The sequence below is a fragment of the Macrobrachium nipponense genome, chromosome 44, assembly GCF_015104395.2.
Source record: "Macrobrachium nipponense isolate FS-2020 chromosome 44, ASM1510439v2, whole genome shotgun sequence".
Classification (NCBI taxonomy): Eukaryota; Metazoa; Arthropoda; class Malacostraca; order Decapoda; family Palaemonidae; genus Macrobrachium; species Macrobrachium nipponense.
In genome coordinates this window covers 14,309,316-14,324,315 of record NC_087221.1, presented here as the reverse complement: position 1 = coordinate 14,324,315, position 15,000 = coordinate 14,309,316, and the positions used below count along the sequence as shown (strand labels likewise).

The 15,000-nt window shown below is 37.4% G+C and overlaps 1 pseudogene; it reads right to left on the bottom strand.

The window, feature by feature from the left end:
* Window positions 1–14,735, bottom strand: part of LOC135204039 (protein-lysine N-methyltransferase EEF2KMT-like) — an 18,587-nt pseudogene extending 3,852 nt beyond the window's left edge.
* Window positions 14,736–15,000: the final 265 nt, after the last annotated feature.

The window sequence follows — 15,000 nt, the reverse complement described above, 5'->3', positions numbered from 1 at the left end:
AAGAAAAAAGACTGAACGAAATAATCTGTTGAATTCGAATGTGAAACTGATTACACAGAGGGAAAACAGCGAAATCGTGCGGAGAATAACCATTCTAGATATAGCTGGAAATTGCAATGGAGGAGGTAATAAGCTGCCGCTGGATAATGAGAGAGAGAGAGAGAGAGAGAGAGAGAGAGAGAGAGAGAGAGAGAGAGAGAGAGAGAGAGAGAGAGAGAGAGAGAGAGAACGTAGCAAATCGATAACATTTTAATAGTAAAATGACAGTGATTAGACAAACGTGAGATGTAGAGAACTCGGAGTTCTCTACATCCACTTATCTTGTAATTATAATCAAGCAAAGAGCAATTTTCTCCATTCTAAATGTTTTTTCTCTTAGGATTGCATTGGGCAACGGAAATCTGTCGCATTTGCCGTAGGAGAGACCACAGCAAAAACTATGCACTCGCTTGCTTTTATGGTAAAACTCTACAATGCAAATTGCCGAGCCAATTCTGGCCCGTGTTCAACGATGCAGATCGCCAGGTTCACCTCTCTTTCCTTTTCTCTCTTTCAAACCTGTCCACACTAGGAAACATTGTTTGCAAACAATGTTTCCTAGTGTGGACACGCCTTCAGATCTCACTGCCATGAATTGCTGCCCACGCTAGGTTCCCCCATAGCGGGGTAATGCCGTCAGTGTACCTTACGCGCGGTGCACTGTAGGCATTACTTACGGTTCTTTGTAGCGTCCCTTCACCCCACTAGCTGCAACCCCTTTCATTCCTCTTACTGTCTACCCTCTTCTAACAATTGTTTTATAGTGCAACTGCGAAATTTTCCTTCTGTTATGCCTTTGTAACCTTATACTCAGTTTTCCTTTCATGGCTGAATGACCTCGTGGGTCCCATTGGGACTGTGGTCGTCGGCACAAATCATATATTGTGTTTTATTCTACACTAGGTTCCTAAAGTCTGCCGAAAGTTTTGTAACGCTATTTTTTCTTTTTTCCACCACAAATATACACAAACCAAACGCTCAACACTTCATGTTTATTTGATCCTGAGGCCTGCATGGGAGTTTAGGAGTAGGTTCGGGATGGTCATACCATACCATCGTACGCTCTGAAGTTTTAGGTGAATTGAGTTTGCCATATCCGGCTTACATTGATGAGTACATATCTAACCACTTCCACTTCACCGTTGCCTAACTTCACTGATCGAAAGACCAGCAATGTAACAAGATGTTGCTGCCTGGCAGTCACAATATCTAAAGAACACTTTCGATTTACTGAAGTAGTTCTGATTACACCACAATTTTGCTTTCACATCTAAGACAGCAGTGTCTCACGGAGAGGCAGTCCTTCCACAGTGATGATAACCCGTCTTGGAGGAGCTGTTTATCAGAAATATTAATCAGAATCACAGATGGCAATCTGAACCAGAACTCAAGTTGTGGTACAATGAAAAAACAATCGCAGACAATGCATTCAGGTATTTTATGTGTATGTTCCGCTGCAGTGACGCAAGTGGCACCTTCGAACTTTTGTCCCTCATCTTGATCCCGACGTACAGCAAACTTTCGACATTTATCATCGAAATAATCAGCGTTCTCAAGGTCATCGTTTGAAGAATGATATTAATAGGAGCAGTAACAAGGCAACAGTTTAGCTTTGATGTAATCCCAATCTCATATTCTGAAGACCAATATCCTAACATATTTGTGTGAGATGTTGTCAAGTTTACATTGTCTCTTCTTCCTTTGCAGAATTTTTTTTTATTATTCTCAGCGTAGCTGGCTTTATTAGACTCTCTCTCTCTCTCTCTCTCTCTCTCTCTCTCTCTCTCTCTCTCTTCTCTCTCTCGTCTTGGTTGGTTGGGTCGAGTCTAGACATCCTCACCAGAATTTTCAAATACGTCACCGCATCATAAATAACCTCTAACTTCTATGCATGTAAGTACATAAGCGAATACTACAGGAAAATAACAGGCAGAAGTGTTGTAATAACTGTTTTCACGTGTTTTTTGACGCATCTTATATTTTTGTGCCCTGAAGATGGTGAATAAACACGTGAAAGCACTTGGTACTGACCTGCCTGTCATTTTCCTGTGGTGATCGCTTATATACTGAAGTCAACGTGCATCTACTGTGATTTTTGAAGCATGTAAGTATATATATGTAGAATCTACTGGTCACTTTTTTACCAGATACATATGCAATTGTAATAGCCACAATGTCCTCTTAACATCTTGAATTCTTTGCTCTTTTTTGGGTACGCTTATCACTACAAAGCCTGAAGATCCAAGGTCAAAGAAATTTGAAGAAGAAATTGTGATGTCCGGTCCTGGGAAATGAACCCAGGTCCAATAATCACAAAGAGGTCACGTTGTCGACCTGGTCAGGTCGGCAACGTGACTCTCTCTCTCTCTCTTTTTAATTAAGATCCCGCCGAGTGGCGTCGGAGGGTATCCCCTTTAGCCACCTTCCACAAGTTTTGTTTCTCCTTAGGGGAATAGTGCCGTCAGAGCACCTCATGCGGTGCATTGTAGGCATTACTTGAGGTTCTTTGCAGCGTCCCTTCGACCCCTAACTTCATTTCTTTCACTGCACCTCCGTTCATATTCTCTTTCTTTCATCTTGCTTTCCACCTTCTCCTAACAATTGGTTCTTTGTGCAATTCGAGGTTTTCCTGCTGTGACACCTTTCAAACCTTCTTACTGTCTTACAATTAACGTTTCAGCGCTGAATGCTTTCATAGGTCTCAGGGCTTGGTCTTTGGCCTAAATTCTATAGTCTGTTCGATTCTACAAGTTTTATTTCAGTGAGTGTGTGTGTGTGTGTGCACCTCCCCCCTTCATCCCCCCCCCCTTTTTTTTTTTATAAGGGGGCTGGCGGGGTGTTGGGCATCACCGTCCACATTCCTTTAAGGGGCCGCGTTATCACACTAGCCATTGCCTGGCAGTGTTGATGATGACGGTGGTCGCGCGTCTCAGTCATCCTTTGGTATTCCGTGAAAGAGCCAGGCAGCATTGCCTTACTTCTACAGTAGATTCACATCAACCGTGCATCTGATGTCTAGGCCAGTCCCTTACGACGTTCCTGATTGGCTATTGATAAGCCTCAGGAGAGGTGGAACATACATCATGCCTATGTGAACTCTCGAAAGAGACTGAGTCTCCAGCCCTGTGATTGGCTTATTAACAACCAATCAGGAGCGTCGTAAGGGACTGGCCTAGATATCAGTTGCACGGTTGATGTGAATCTACTATAGCTTATATTGCTGTTCATGCAGGGATGTGGTCGTTTGCTGATGCAATGCCATAGTTATATATTGTTCGTTTCTATTCATCGCTTTCTCGTTTTCACGCCGAGATGTTTGAAACTAATTTTACATTTTGTATGTATTTGTTCCATAAGAATGTTTGTTCCTTATCAATAGTAATAACAATATTGGTTATAGATATCGATAAACACATGATTTGTATTTAGTTGAAAACTGACTTTTAGAAGGACGTCTATGCGCCCAGATTATTATAAATATATTCCATCCCAACTGGGTGACGACTAGGTATACCTTGTCGAGGTCCTCCCGTTTTGATGGTATTCTTCTTGAAGGAACAATGAAAACTCATGTCTATTGTTTTTCTCTTCTTTGTTTCACTTTCCACCCTAGATGCCACCCACCTGGATTTAAGGGAACGCGCCCATTCTGGAGGAAGGAACGTGGGTCCCTCACAAGAAAGAGAGAGAGAGCGAGAGAGAGAGAGATTGCGCTTAAGCTACACACAGCAAATCCAGATAAAGATCACTCCATGGTCTCTTGACGTAAAGTGTAGGAAATCTAGGAAATTCTTCACAGTTCAAAAAGTCAGATCAGGAGTTGTACCTCACGGCCAGTAATTACGAGGGTGCGCAAGATGCGAGGAAAAAAAAAGGTACCGACTAGCGGTTTTTGGGTACAAGCGTTGCGACACCGTAATGATGAGAGGGTCTTATTGAATGGTCTTTCTGTGGAAATCCCATGATCGTCAACAGGACATTCCCAATTACGTCCATTTACACAATCCTATGGAAATGATAGATGGGGAAATGTCTTTTGGCTCGTTTCATGAAAAATTCATTCGTCTTCGCTTAACAGAGAAGAGAATTAGGTGTGGCGTGTTGAAGCCTCGGTAAAGAAGGCTTGTGATGAAATATTAGACTATACTTATATAATTGTCTGTGTGTGTTTTGTATTTAATATAGATTATATATATATATATAATATATATATATATAGATATATATTATAATATACACACTCATACAATCTATATATAATATGTAATATATATGTATATGTGTACTTATATATATATATATATATATATATATATATATAATATATATTAGATATGAAAACTGGTAAAAGTTCTGTAACAACAGAATTCCATCTAATAAAAGGAGCCCATAAAAACAACCAAAAATGTAGAGAGAAAAAAAGTACTATATTTCAGAGACTGCTGTCTCTCTCTTCAGGTATATGAATGAGAAAAGTTTACAGAAAAGGTGGTATTTATACCAAGAGATTCGTCCACAAGTAAGCCAATTTAGGTCAGCGGGGGTGACCTAAATTGGCTTACTTGTGGACGAATCTCTTGGTATAAATACCACCTTTTCTGTAAACTTTTCTCATTCATATACCTGAAGAGAGAGACAGCAGTCTCTGAAATATAGTACTTTTCTCTCTACATTTTGGTGTTTTTATGGGCTCCTTTTATTAGATATATATATATATATATATATATATATATATATATATATATATATATATATATTAGTATATATCACACGACACCACGGATGAATAAATAAAAGACTGGACGCAGATCTTAACCGGTTGCGGCTTTATTTCAAAGCCATTAACGAAGGACTGATGCTTAGAAATCGCAATATATGTATGTGATTATATATGTGATTATGGAGGGGCAGCCGTTAAGATCTCAACGTTTTGCTCACAGAAGTGGTGAAACAGCCATTACATACATGACCGCTATATTCACGACAAAGTTGTTCGACGGTTTCATTTGCTGTCACCAAAAGACAAAAAAAAATCAATTTGTCTTTTAAGAAAAACAAGGATTTTTATTCGGTTGGCTGAAGAGGGCCGTTGTGTAAACGGTCGAAAGCTCCCTGTTTCTAAACTTTTTGTATTTTGGAAGAATACAGTATCATATACATTATTGTGAATTTTAACTCTTTCTATATTTGATTCCTACCACTATGCATCATTCCTTCGAAACCGGTCCGGAAGAACTACACCCAGTCTCTTTATTTATTTTCCCTACCCTGGGTGATATGTAATAAACTAATCGCATCTTAACGTAATTATAATTATATATTATATATACAATATGTATGTGTGTCTGTGTATGTGTATGTATGTATAATACACACCAGAATACCCAGCGTTCAACATACTGAAACGTATTTATAAATTGCCATGAGTAGTTCATAATGATTATGTATTACACCTAATGAAGCACTGCTGCATTCATACCTAAAACGTGATCTTGTTTAATGCACTGAGCTTCACTGACGCCATTTATATTTATACAGTTTTTTATGATAGCTTAAAAGTCACCTAACTAATTCATACTCATTAAATAAGACCTTGCGTTAAGTGATTTGAAAACTTTTCTTTTGAAATTTTTTTGAGCGTATTTTGTCTCAGTTTATTCTTGTGACCTTTTAGAATACTTGGAGTGTCGGGAGGTACAACCATGGAAACAGTTTAATTTTTTTGCTCCCAGTTCCTATTCCAAATGTCAAATCATCCCCCAAAATAGGAAATTATTACTTGGAAATAGCGCACTGTCTCTTAATTTACCTTTAATGTAATTAGATACGGCAACGAATTCGGACAAAAATTCTTGACAAAAGGCATCTATCATTTCAAGAGGTTCTGTTTATACACATATGCTGCTAATTAGAAGATGAACAGTTGCACACAACATTGTACATGAATGTTCCAATGTGTGTGTTTATATACATATATATATATATATATATATATTATATATATATATATATATATATATGTATATTTCTATATATATAATATTATATATAATATTTAATATATATGTTATATTTATATATATATTATATATATATAGATATATATATATAAATTAAAATATCTATATCAATATACATATATATAATATATATATTATATATATATATATATATATATATATATATATATATATATATATAGAAATGTGTGTGTGTGTGTGTCCCACACCTACTTGGACGAAAATGAATAAGTATTGTTTTTTTTGTTTTTTTTTTGCGAGGATTATGCAACGTTGCCTTTGTTAGGGGACTTGACATAGCTTGAAAGGGGAGGGGAAGGAGCGGATCCTGGTTATATGTATCAAGCTACTTTGCTCAGATCCTTTAATTTTCCATGCCTCTGACCTTAAATAGAATTTCAGGCAAACTGCTTGCGCCTTGTCTCGTTCTGTTTTAATCAAAGCAGAATTCTCGTCTCCCAAAGCAATTCGCTTAATCTTTGCTTCATCTCCACCTAACATTATATATATCCTGTCACCAAGTCCACACACACACACACACAAACATGCACCTAAGGATATGAAGGAGAAATCGTGGCATCATAAGAGATTACCAAGAAGGTCAGAAGCTTGCTTGCAGTTATGCGGCATCCAACCTTATTTTTTCATATTCTTTGCCTCTTCTGGGTGTGAGTTCGTTTCCTCTGACCCTAGCCTACCAGTCACGTCACCCGTTTGAGGACCAACCCCTCTCTGGAGCCTGAAAAGCTTCTAGTGGTTACGAATCTGCAACCACTGTGCTCAAAGACAACGATGATATCTAGCTACTGGTCGACGACGTGACTTGCTCACCCCTCCTGATGACAAGTGCGCATTGTCTATTTGCAGACGACCGCACTGAGCTTCGCAACTCTGCGACGTCTACTGTTTTTCAGAGTACAGTGTTTTCTTGGTTGTGCCCCGACTGCTGTGATGTCGACATTACCAAACGCTGGCCTCACGTCGGACTGCAAGCTTCCAAAATTGACGAAAGTAACACGTGCATATGCTGCAGATCACGAGGGGAGACTCCATATTCTCAGTGCTGTGACTAGCTGATGTTCGATGGAGATACAGCCTAGTTAAGTACCGGATGAAGGGCAATCTTTATTCAAGATGTTTAAAGAGTGGACTTTTGAAAGCTCAAAGTAGTTTTTAATGCAGTTGCATAGTTGACTTATTACTGTAATATTATTAGTCCGTTTTGTTAGGGAAGTTATCACTTTCGGGTAGTGAAATTTTGTTAGCTGAGAGATGATGAAGAAATAATTGTTGAACTAATGATTGCCTGTCCTTTTTTAAGACTTCTTGTTAAAAAGTCAACTATTTAAGTCTAAATACTTCAATATACATTTTCTGAAATCAGTGTCCCCGCCCCCGTGAAATTCTGCCACCCAAGTCTTGATTAAGTGTGAATTATCGTGTACAGACATCCATTTACCTCCAGCCTACCTTCTGATAATTTCCAGCACAGTAGGTCTGGGTCTTCAACTCTTTTAGTGCCCACAGCAACCCATTGGTATCGTTCTGCCTCCTAATGCTCTTCTAATGCTTTAGCTTTAAATAAAAAAAAATTCTTTTAGGTATAGCTTCTGTATCAAAGCATGTTACGTTTATATAGCAATAAAGATCGTACTAGACTTATGCATAAGTTTACTTTCGTATGCAATTTCAGTCTATTTGGTTCCCAAATACTAATTAGTGAGCTCAGTGTTTGGCCTTTTTTCGTGTTACACTAAATTTCAACTGGAGAGAACCTGCACTAAATATCATTGTTCCTCAATATTTGAAGGATTCAACCTCATTAATCGTTTTCCGCCAATGTAATCTCATCCTTTTGTGCATGCTATGTCCTCATTACTAATCTTTTTCTTCGATTCATTTAGAGTCCATCTCTTTACAGATGTATGATGCGTTCTATTAAGCTAGCCTTATGAATCATGCGGTGTTTTGCTGATTAAAACGCCACCATTTGTATATTCGTCAACATTCTATTGTGACTCATTCTAAACTTCCCCCTTCTCCGACCGCTTCAGTTAATAAAAAGTTCTCTAAAGGGCAAGCAATAAAGATGAAATAATATTCCCTTTAAGTATTCAGGGATACTTTCAGTTGCCATAGTGAACCAAGAACTTCCATACATAATATTGGTCTGTGGTCGCTTCAATTACCTTCTCACACTTAGCTAATTAAAACTTAAATTCATGTGGAGTTCTTAATGTGTAGTATCTCGCTTCAGAAGTATTTCATTTATTCATATTTCATAATCAGTAACAACAGGCCAAGAGTTTAAATAGCTTTTTTAATAAGATTATTATGTCTTGATCTTTGTCTTGCTTGGGCTTTGGTAAATCTTGATTTGGTATTAAGTCTATAAATTATACTAAACTGTTTCACTACAGAGTAATGTAAACCAAGAACTGAATCTTGTTTACATCTTTTCAAATTTTGAATTGTAACTGCCATCCAGTTTTTCTCTCCATTTTAGTATTTTTCATAGAATTCTCATTCATTTATGAATTGAATCGGCCTACAATACAGTAGTTTTCATTATTTCTCGAACTATATAAAAATTATGTTCACCAGTTTTATTTTTCACTCCTAAGCTGTGTTAGAAAAAAGAAAATAAGTAAAAAACCATTGAGAATGTGTTCGTATTGATTTGAATAGAGTAATTGTTGAATGACGAATGTTGCGTGATCATTGCCAGAAACGGAGTTAACCGCGCAGGAGTGTCATATCTCAAGGGAAAGAGAGGAGAAAACAGATGAATCATAAATAATTCAGTTTGTCTGTAAATAAGATATAATTATATAGAGTTAGGGGAGTGCAGTCCTATAGCATCATTTTGAACTTGGTAATAACTCGAGTAATGACAAAAAAACTCTGCCATTACTTTCCGTCAGTAACTCAGGGTTCACTATTGAAGAGCTCTTTCTTATGCATAATATGTTTCACAATACACACACACATTATATATATATATATATATATATATATATATATATATATATATATATATATATATATATATATATATATATATATCATCATCATCATCGTGGCTAACACTCGATGCGAGTATGAATGCTCTGGGATGTCGTTACTGATTGATTCTTATGTCGCTAATGAGACCAATTTATCATATATATATATATATATATATATATATATATATATATATATATATATATATATATTGTAAAGTAAGATGAGATGTATTTAGTATTCTAGAAAAAGGAAAAATCCCACTTAACAACCAGTATTCTTTGTTCACTTGTAAATATATTGAAATGATGGATGAGAATGTTTATGGTTCAGAAGCATAGTTCATTAAGCTTAAGTAACCACAGCATAAGAATCCAAGAAACGCTTTGGTGAAAATATGAGTTAAAGGAATTGATATACAGGTTCTTGAATATGTGTAAATAAAATAATAAATTTAGACGGTTATTCAAATTATGTCAAACCTCTCACTGATGCTAGGTGACAATATTGCATATCAATGACAACACAATAAAATAATAATGATGATGAATATAAAAATTTAAAGCAATATTAATTCACATTTTGGAATGAGATACGAAAAAAGGCATTGACATTTGTTTGAAATTGACGAAAAAAGACTGAAATTTGTTTGAATTTGCTTGCTGAAAGTTTATGTAGTCTAATATTGTACAGATACGTTTCAAACTAATATTAAACTTAAATGCTTATTTTTTTTATTTAATATTAAGAGGCCAGCGCAAGAATGTGAATACATTATGTAGATAGGAACAACAAACCATCATATATAAGGTTATCGTTATGATAAGAATCGTAAGTCGAGGAATTGTAGAGGAAGCTAAGCAGCGTCTCGGATAAATGGTTGTCTTCAGGTTCTATTTTGACGCTAAAACTAGACGTACTAAATGCAGAACGCAAAATTAGAAGGAGCTCTGTATAAAAGCAAAGGACAATGATGCGACAGTCATCTTTTCACCTAAAAGGGGTCAAACCTGATGGACAGGGGAAAGAATAGATGGGGAATAATGGTTTTAAGCGAGTCTTCAGTTATGGCTTATCATAACTATAGACCTTACCTTCATGGGGGTGTCCCTCAAGTTGAGCTCGAGGTTATGGTGGAGCAGCGAGAGGACGTGATGGTGGCAGTCAGAGGCGAAGTATTTCTCGGGCGGAAGATGATCCCCGTCAGAAGTGGTCAGGATAACCGATGCTGTGAATCCGATTCCAGCGCCGAGCTCCAGAACCCTGCGACCTGAGATCAGATAGGGGTAATCGGTGACCCAGTTGGCCAGCACAGCCGCGCCTCCCCAAGTGGTGAGACCGGTGGTGTGATGCACGATCCCACCGCTGCTCTCGAGGAGGGTCACGCCCTTCGGTGTCTCCTCTCTCCCCACGTCGCCGACCAGGGAGGCGTTTCCTTCTCCCCATCCGACGTAGGTCTTGTAGCAGAGCTCCGGGCAGTCCGTCGGTTCCACGATGCCTCCGGAAGTCAGGACCTGTGGGACGGGCCAATTTCGTTCCCGCCACTCTTCGATGAGCCATCGCAAAACGTTTGCTATGTGTTTGGGATCCCTCGGGGCGGTGTTGCTCAGGGGGATGTTGGACGCAGGCCTCTAAGACTCTTCCCTCCAGGTCTTCTGGAGAAAGTTCGTCCTTGGCGGCATCGAGAGCGAAGGACACGTGACTCCACAAGGAGCGAGTGGTCGGTACTCCGGCAAAATGGGCGCGGGTCAGTAAGGAGCACAAAGCAGCAGTTAGGTGACCCATCGCTTCTCAGGTTCCAGAGATGCCAGGCGTTACATTTAATTTATTTACTTCAGTACCAAAACCAGTAATGGTGAATGAAGTGCCGTTACTACACGGTGGCACTACACTGTCTTCATGTTGCCGAAAAACTGTGACAAGAGGGTGATTTTCCACATAAGAATTATTGTTTCAGCAGTACAAGAGCTTTATTGCAGAACAACAGGGAATTCCTCGTGCTTTACCAACCAGCGTCAGATATTTTAGAACTGCAATTGTTTTGATGGGAGCCGTCCTGTAATTACAAAGAAATTTGAGTTTGTGGTCGAAATATTTGTCAAACTACTACTATGATTATTACTGCTACTACTATTAATTAGGATATAACACTAACGATTGTATTTGATTTTATCACACACATAATGTATAATTAGCAACACTGACGATAACTTAGTCTAATCATTTAAACCGCCTGTCTAAAATCAGATATTCAAAATCTATAGAAATAGACAAAAAAGTTCGCTGGTATCCATTAATTTCGTATAAAAGCGTGAGTTATAGATTCTTACACTGCAGGAGAAACGATGAAGCTTGTTTTTTGTCACTTTCCAAAAAACTATATTCTCTCTCTCTCTCTCTCTCTCTCTCTCTCTCTCTCTCTCTCTCTCTCTCTCTCTCTCTAAGATAGATAAAGACCATTAGACGGTTTTACGTCTGAGGATACTTATTCTTCCTGCAAACTTTGTTCCATCCACCTGTTGGTCGTTCGTGTCGTCCTCATTTTAGAGGTCAGGCCCCAACCTTTGCTCTTTTTTTTTTCCACAAAAATGCTCACTGTCAGAAGTGCTCCACCTACTCCTAGGTGTAAAGGCCCTTTTAACAGTGTATATTCGTATGTGCTGTTGTTTTCATCCTAATACCATATCATGTATAATGTAAATTCTGCTACTTACAGATCATAACTAACCTAAGTTTGTAATGGTATAGGAAAGGAATCTAAGGGTCGAACCGGGGAAAATTTTTGTAAACAAATAATTCCTTCACAAATGTGTTCTGGGAGGTCCCTAGTATTACCAAAACAAAACCCTAACGTCCGGAACCCTTAGCAAAATTTTTAGGGAGGTAAAAACGCCACTGACATCGCGATTTGTGTTTACATTTTTGCGTTATAATCCTAAACAATGTATTTCATCGAAAACATTGTTATATACGAAATTAAACTAGATTCAATTACCTCTCTAATGATATATAATGATGTATACTTTGTGGTATTAGTATAGCACCTATGATTCGACAAATGTTGATGTTAAAACCCTGAAAATGCATTTTTTTCTGAATTTTGTCCTTCAGCTTTTTTAATAAGCATTTTCTAAAAACAGCTTCGCTACACTATTAATGTGTAACATTATCTCTATAATTTTCTGTATAATGGTGTTTAATAAAGTATATTGTAATCAGTTTGTAAAGGTGGTACTGCGCGGTTTTGAAAATGTTCCCATTGAAGCTCCATAAGTGCGCTACTTTCACGTTCCATTAATGAGATAGGTAAATCAAAAAGTTTTCCGCACTTGTAATAATAATTTATATGAATAAGATTATAGTCATTTTGACCACGGCGATTTCTTAGATTAGAAATCGTCTCATTTACACTGGCCCGACCTGACCTTGCTGTAACTATTTTTTTTTACGCTTAATTAAAAGTGCATTTTCACGAAACTACTTTTTTCTTCGTAGATAAATAAATTGCATACGCTATGTGTACACCAGTGTACATTGTACACGATTAGTAGGTTATGTATTATATATCTGGTGAAATTCGGAAGAAGGTTATATATGAAACTCGGGAGCTCAGTCGCTTTTAGCATATGTGCAAAATCGTGCATTTTCAGTTTCATATGTAACCTTTTAATTTCACCAGATATATAATACATAGCCTACTAATCGGGTACAATATACATTGGCATATACCACTGCGTACGCAATTTATTCATCTATGAAGAAAAAGGTTGTTTTTTCGTCAAAATGCATTTTTAATTTTTAAGCCTTTGAAAAAAAACGTTACGGCCGGGTCAGGTCGGGCCATAGCAAATGAGACGATTTCCAATCGAAGAATTCGCTGTGGTCAAAATGACTATCGCCTTATTCATATCAATTGCTATTGTCAGTGCAGAAAACTTTTTCAAAACCACGCAGTACTACCTTCACAAACTGAGTAAAATATACATTATTATACACCACAGACAAATTATAGAGACAGTGGTATATATCAATAATGCAGCGAAGCTGTTTTTAGAAAATGCTCATTAAAAAAGCTGAAAAACAAAATTCGCAAAAATGCATTTTCAGGGCTTTAATATCAACTTTTGTCGAATCATAGGTGCTATACTAATATTACAAAGTATACATCATTATACATATATCATTAGAAAGGTAATTGAATCTATTTTAATTTCGTATATAACAATCTTTTCGATAAAAATGCATTACGTAGGAGTATAACGTAAAAAAAAAATTTTAAAAAAGCAATCGCTATTTCGGGGACGTTTTTGCAACGCTAAAAGTTTTGCTAAGAGCCCCGGACATTTTTAATATTTTTAATGCTAGGGACCTATATGGTTACAAATTTTATCCCGGTTCAACCCTAAGAATCCCCTCCTAAATGGAGTTTAATTGGGAACCCTTTTGGGAACCCTTTTCGAACCATACCACCATCACAAACTAAGATATATATTATTATACACCGTTATATAGAAAATTTGTTATATTTTAATAGTGTAACGAAAATATTTTCAGAAATTCCCAATCTAAAAAGTTTAGAAGTATAGCGCGAAAATATTTTTTTTAAAAATGCGATTTTGGGGGTTTTGCCCCTTAAATATTTTGCCCGGGCCCCGGACTTTTTTTATTTTTCATTCATTTATTTATTTATTTATTTATTTATTTTGTAGATACTAGGGACCTATTAGAACACATTGGTGAAGGAATTATTTGGTTACAAATTTTTTCCCTGTTCGGTCATTTCTCATGCTAAAATTCCTTAACTAGTATAGAGACTTGACCTCTTGGCCATCCCACTGGTGACGAAGCACCTATCACTTATAATTCCCCCTGGATGTGAATTATTCTTGAGGTATAGTGAATTGGGAATTATACGAAATTGGTGACAAATATATATTAGCAAATTTATATATAGTGTGTGTGAGTGCGTGTATGTGCGCGTGGTGTGTGGTATGTATGGAGGCTGAACCTTCATGAGTTCATATATACTTATGCAAATACATTACAAACATAGATTACTATAGTTATAATCTGTATTTTCACGCGTGTTAGAGCTATTGTACCCTCAAGCACATGGAAAGAGCGCTTTAACGAAAGGGAAGCAAATAAGACTGATGACAATGACTCTCTCGGATAAACAAGACATTGGAATTTAACCTCGATCGATGCGTAGAATTGTAAAGAAATTCCAAATTCTCATAACATCTGTAGTGACATGATGGGATATATTGAAAAATTATCCATGGAAATGCCTCTTGAGGTAGATATGTCAATTTACGCAAAGATGCGCGAGACAGATGTTTACAAACATGCTCCTTTTTAACTTGAAGAAAGTTAGGTTAACGTTTTGAAATATTTCAGAAGTGCTACTCATCCTATTGTTGATTTCACCGTTCACTGCTTGACTTTCTCGAGATGGTCACCAGAAAAAACAAAGAAGAACACTCACGTTTATCACATCCTACTGACCGTGACAGCGACCACCACACAGCGCACCACTTGGCACAGGTTGCGAGGGGAAACTGAGAACTGCCAGTAGCGATAGAGGTGTTCTTGAGGGCAGCCTGGCACTAGCACTGGCACTGATTTCAGTGCCATGGGACCACTTGGCACGCGCCCGCTTTGCTCATATTTCTCTTTTGTCTGTGGGCCTCTTGAGGATTTGAGGCGGTTGTCGTGAGGGTGATTCAACCTCCTCAAAGGTTCGCGTCTGTATGGCGGCGTTGCACGAACGCAAACAAATCCGTCGGATGATGAAGAATTTTATGATGCTGTGTTTAAAAAAATTACCATTGTTTGTATGACTCATAACTGGAGTGCATTTTTTTTTATAAATGCATCAGAAATATATTTGTTTATGTACGTATACGTATAGTTATATGTGTATGCAAGATTC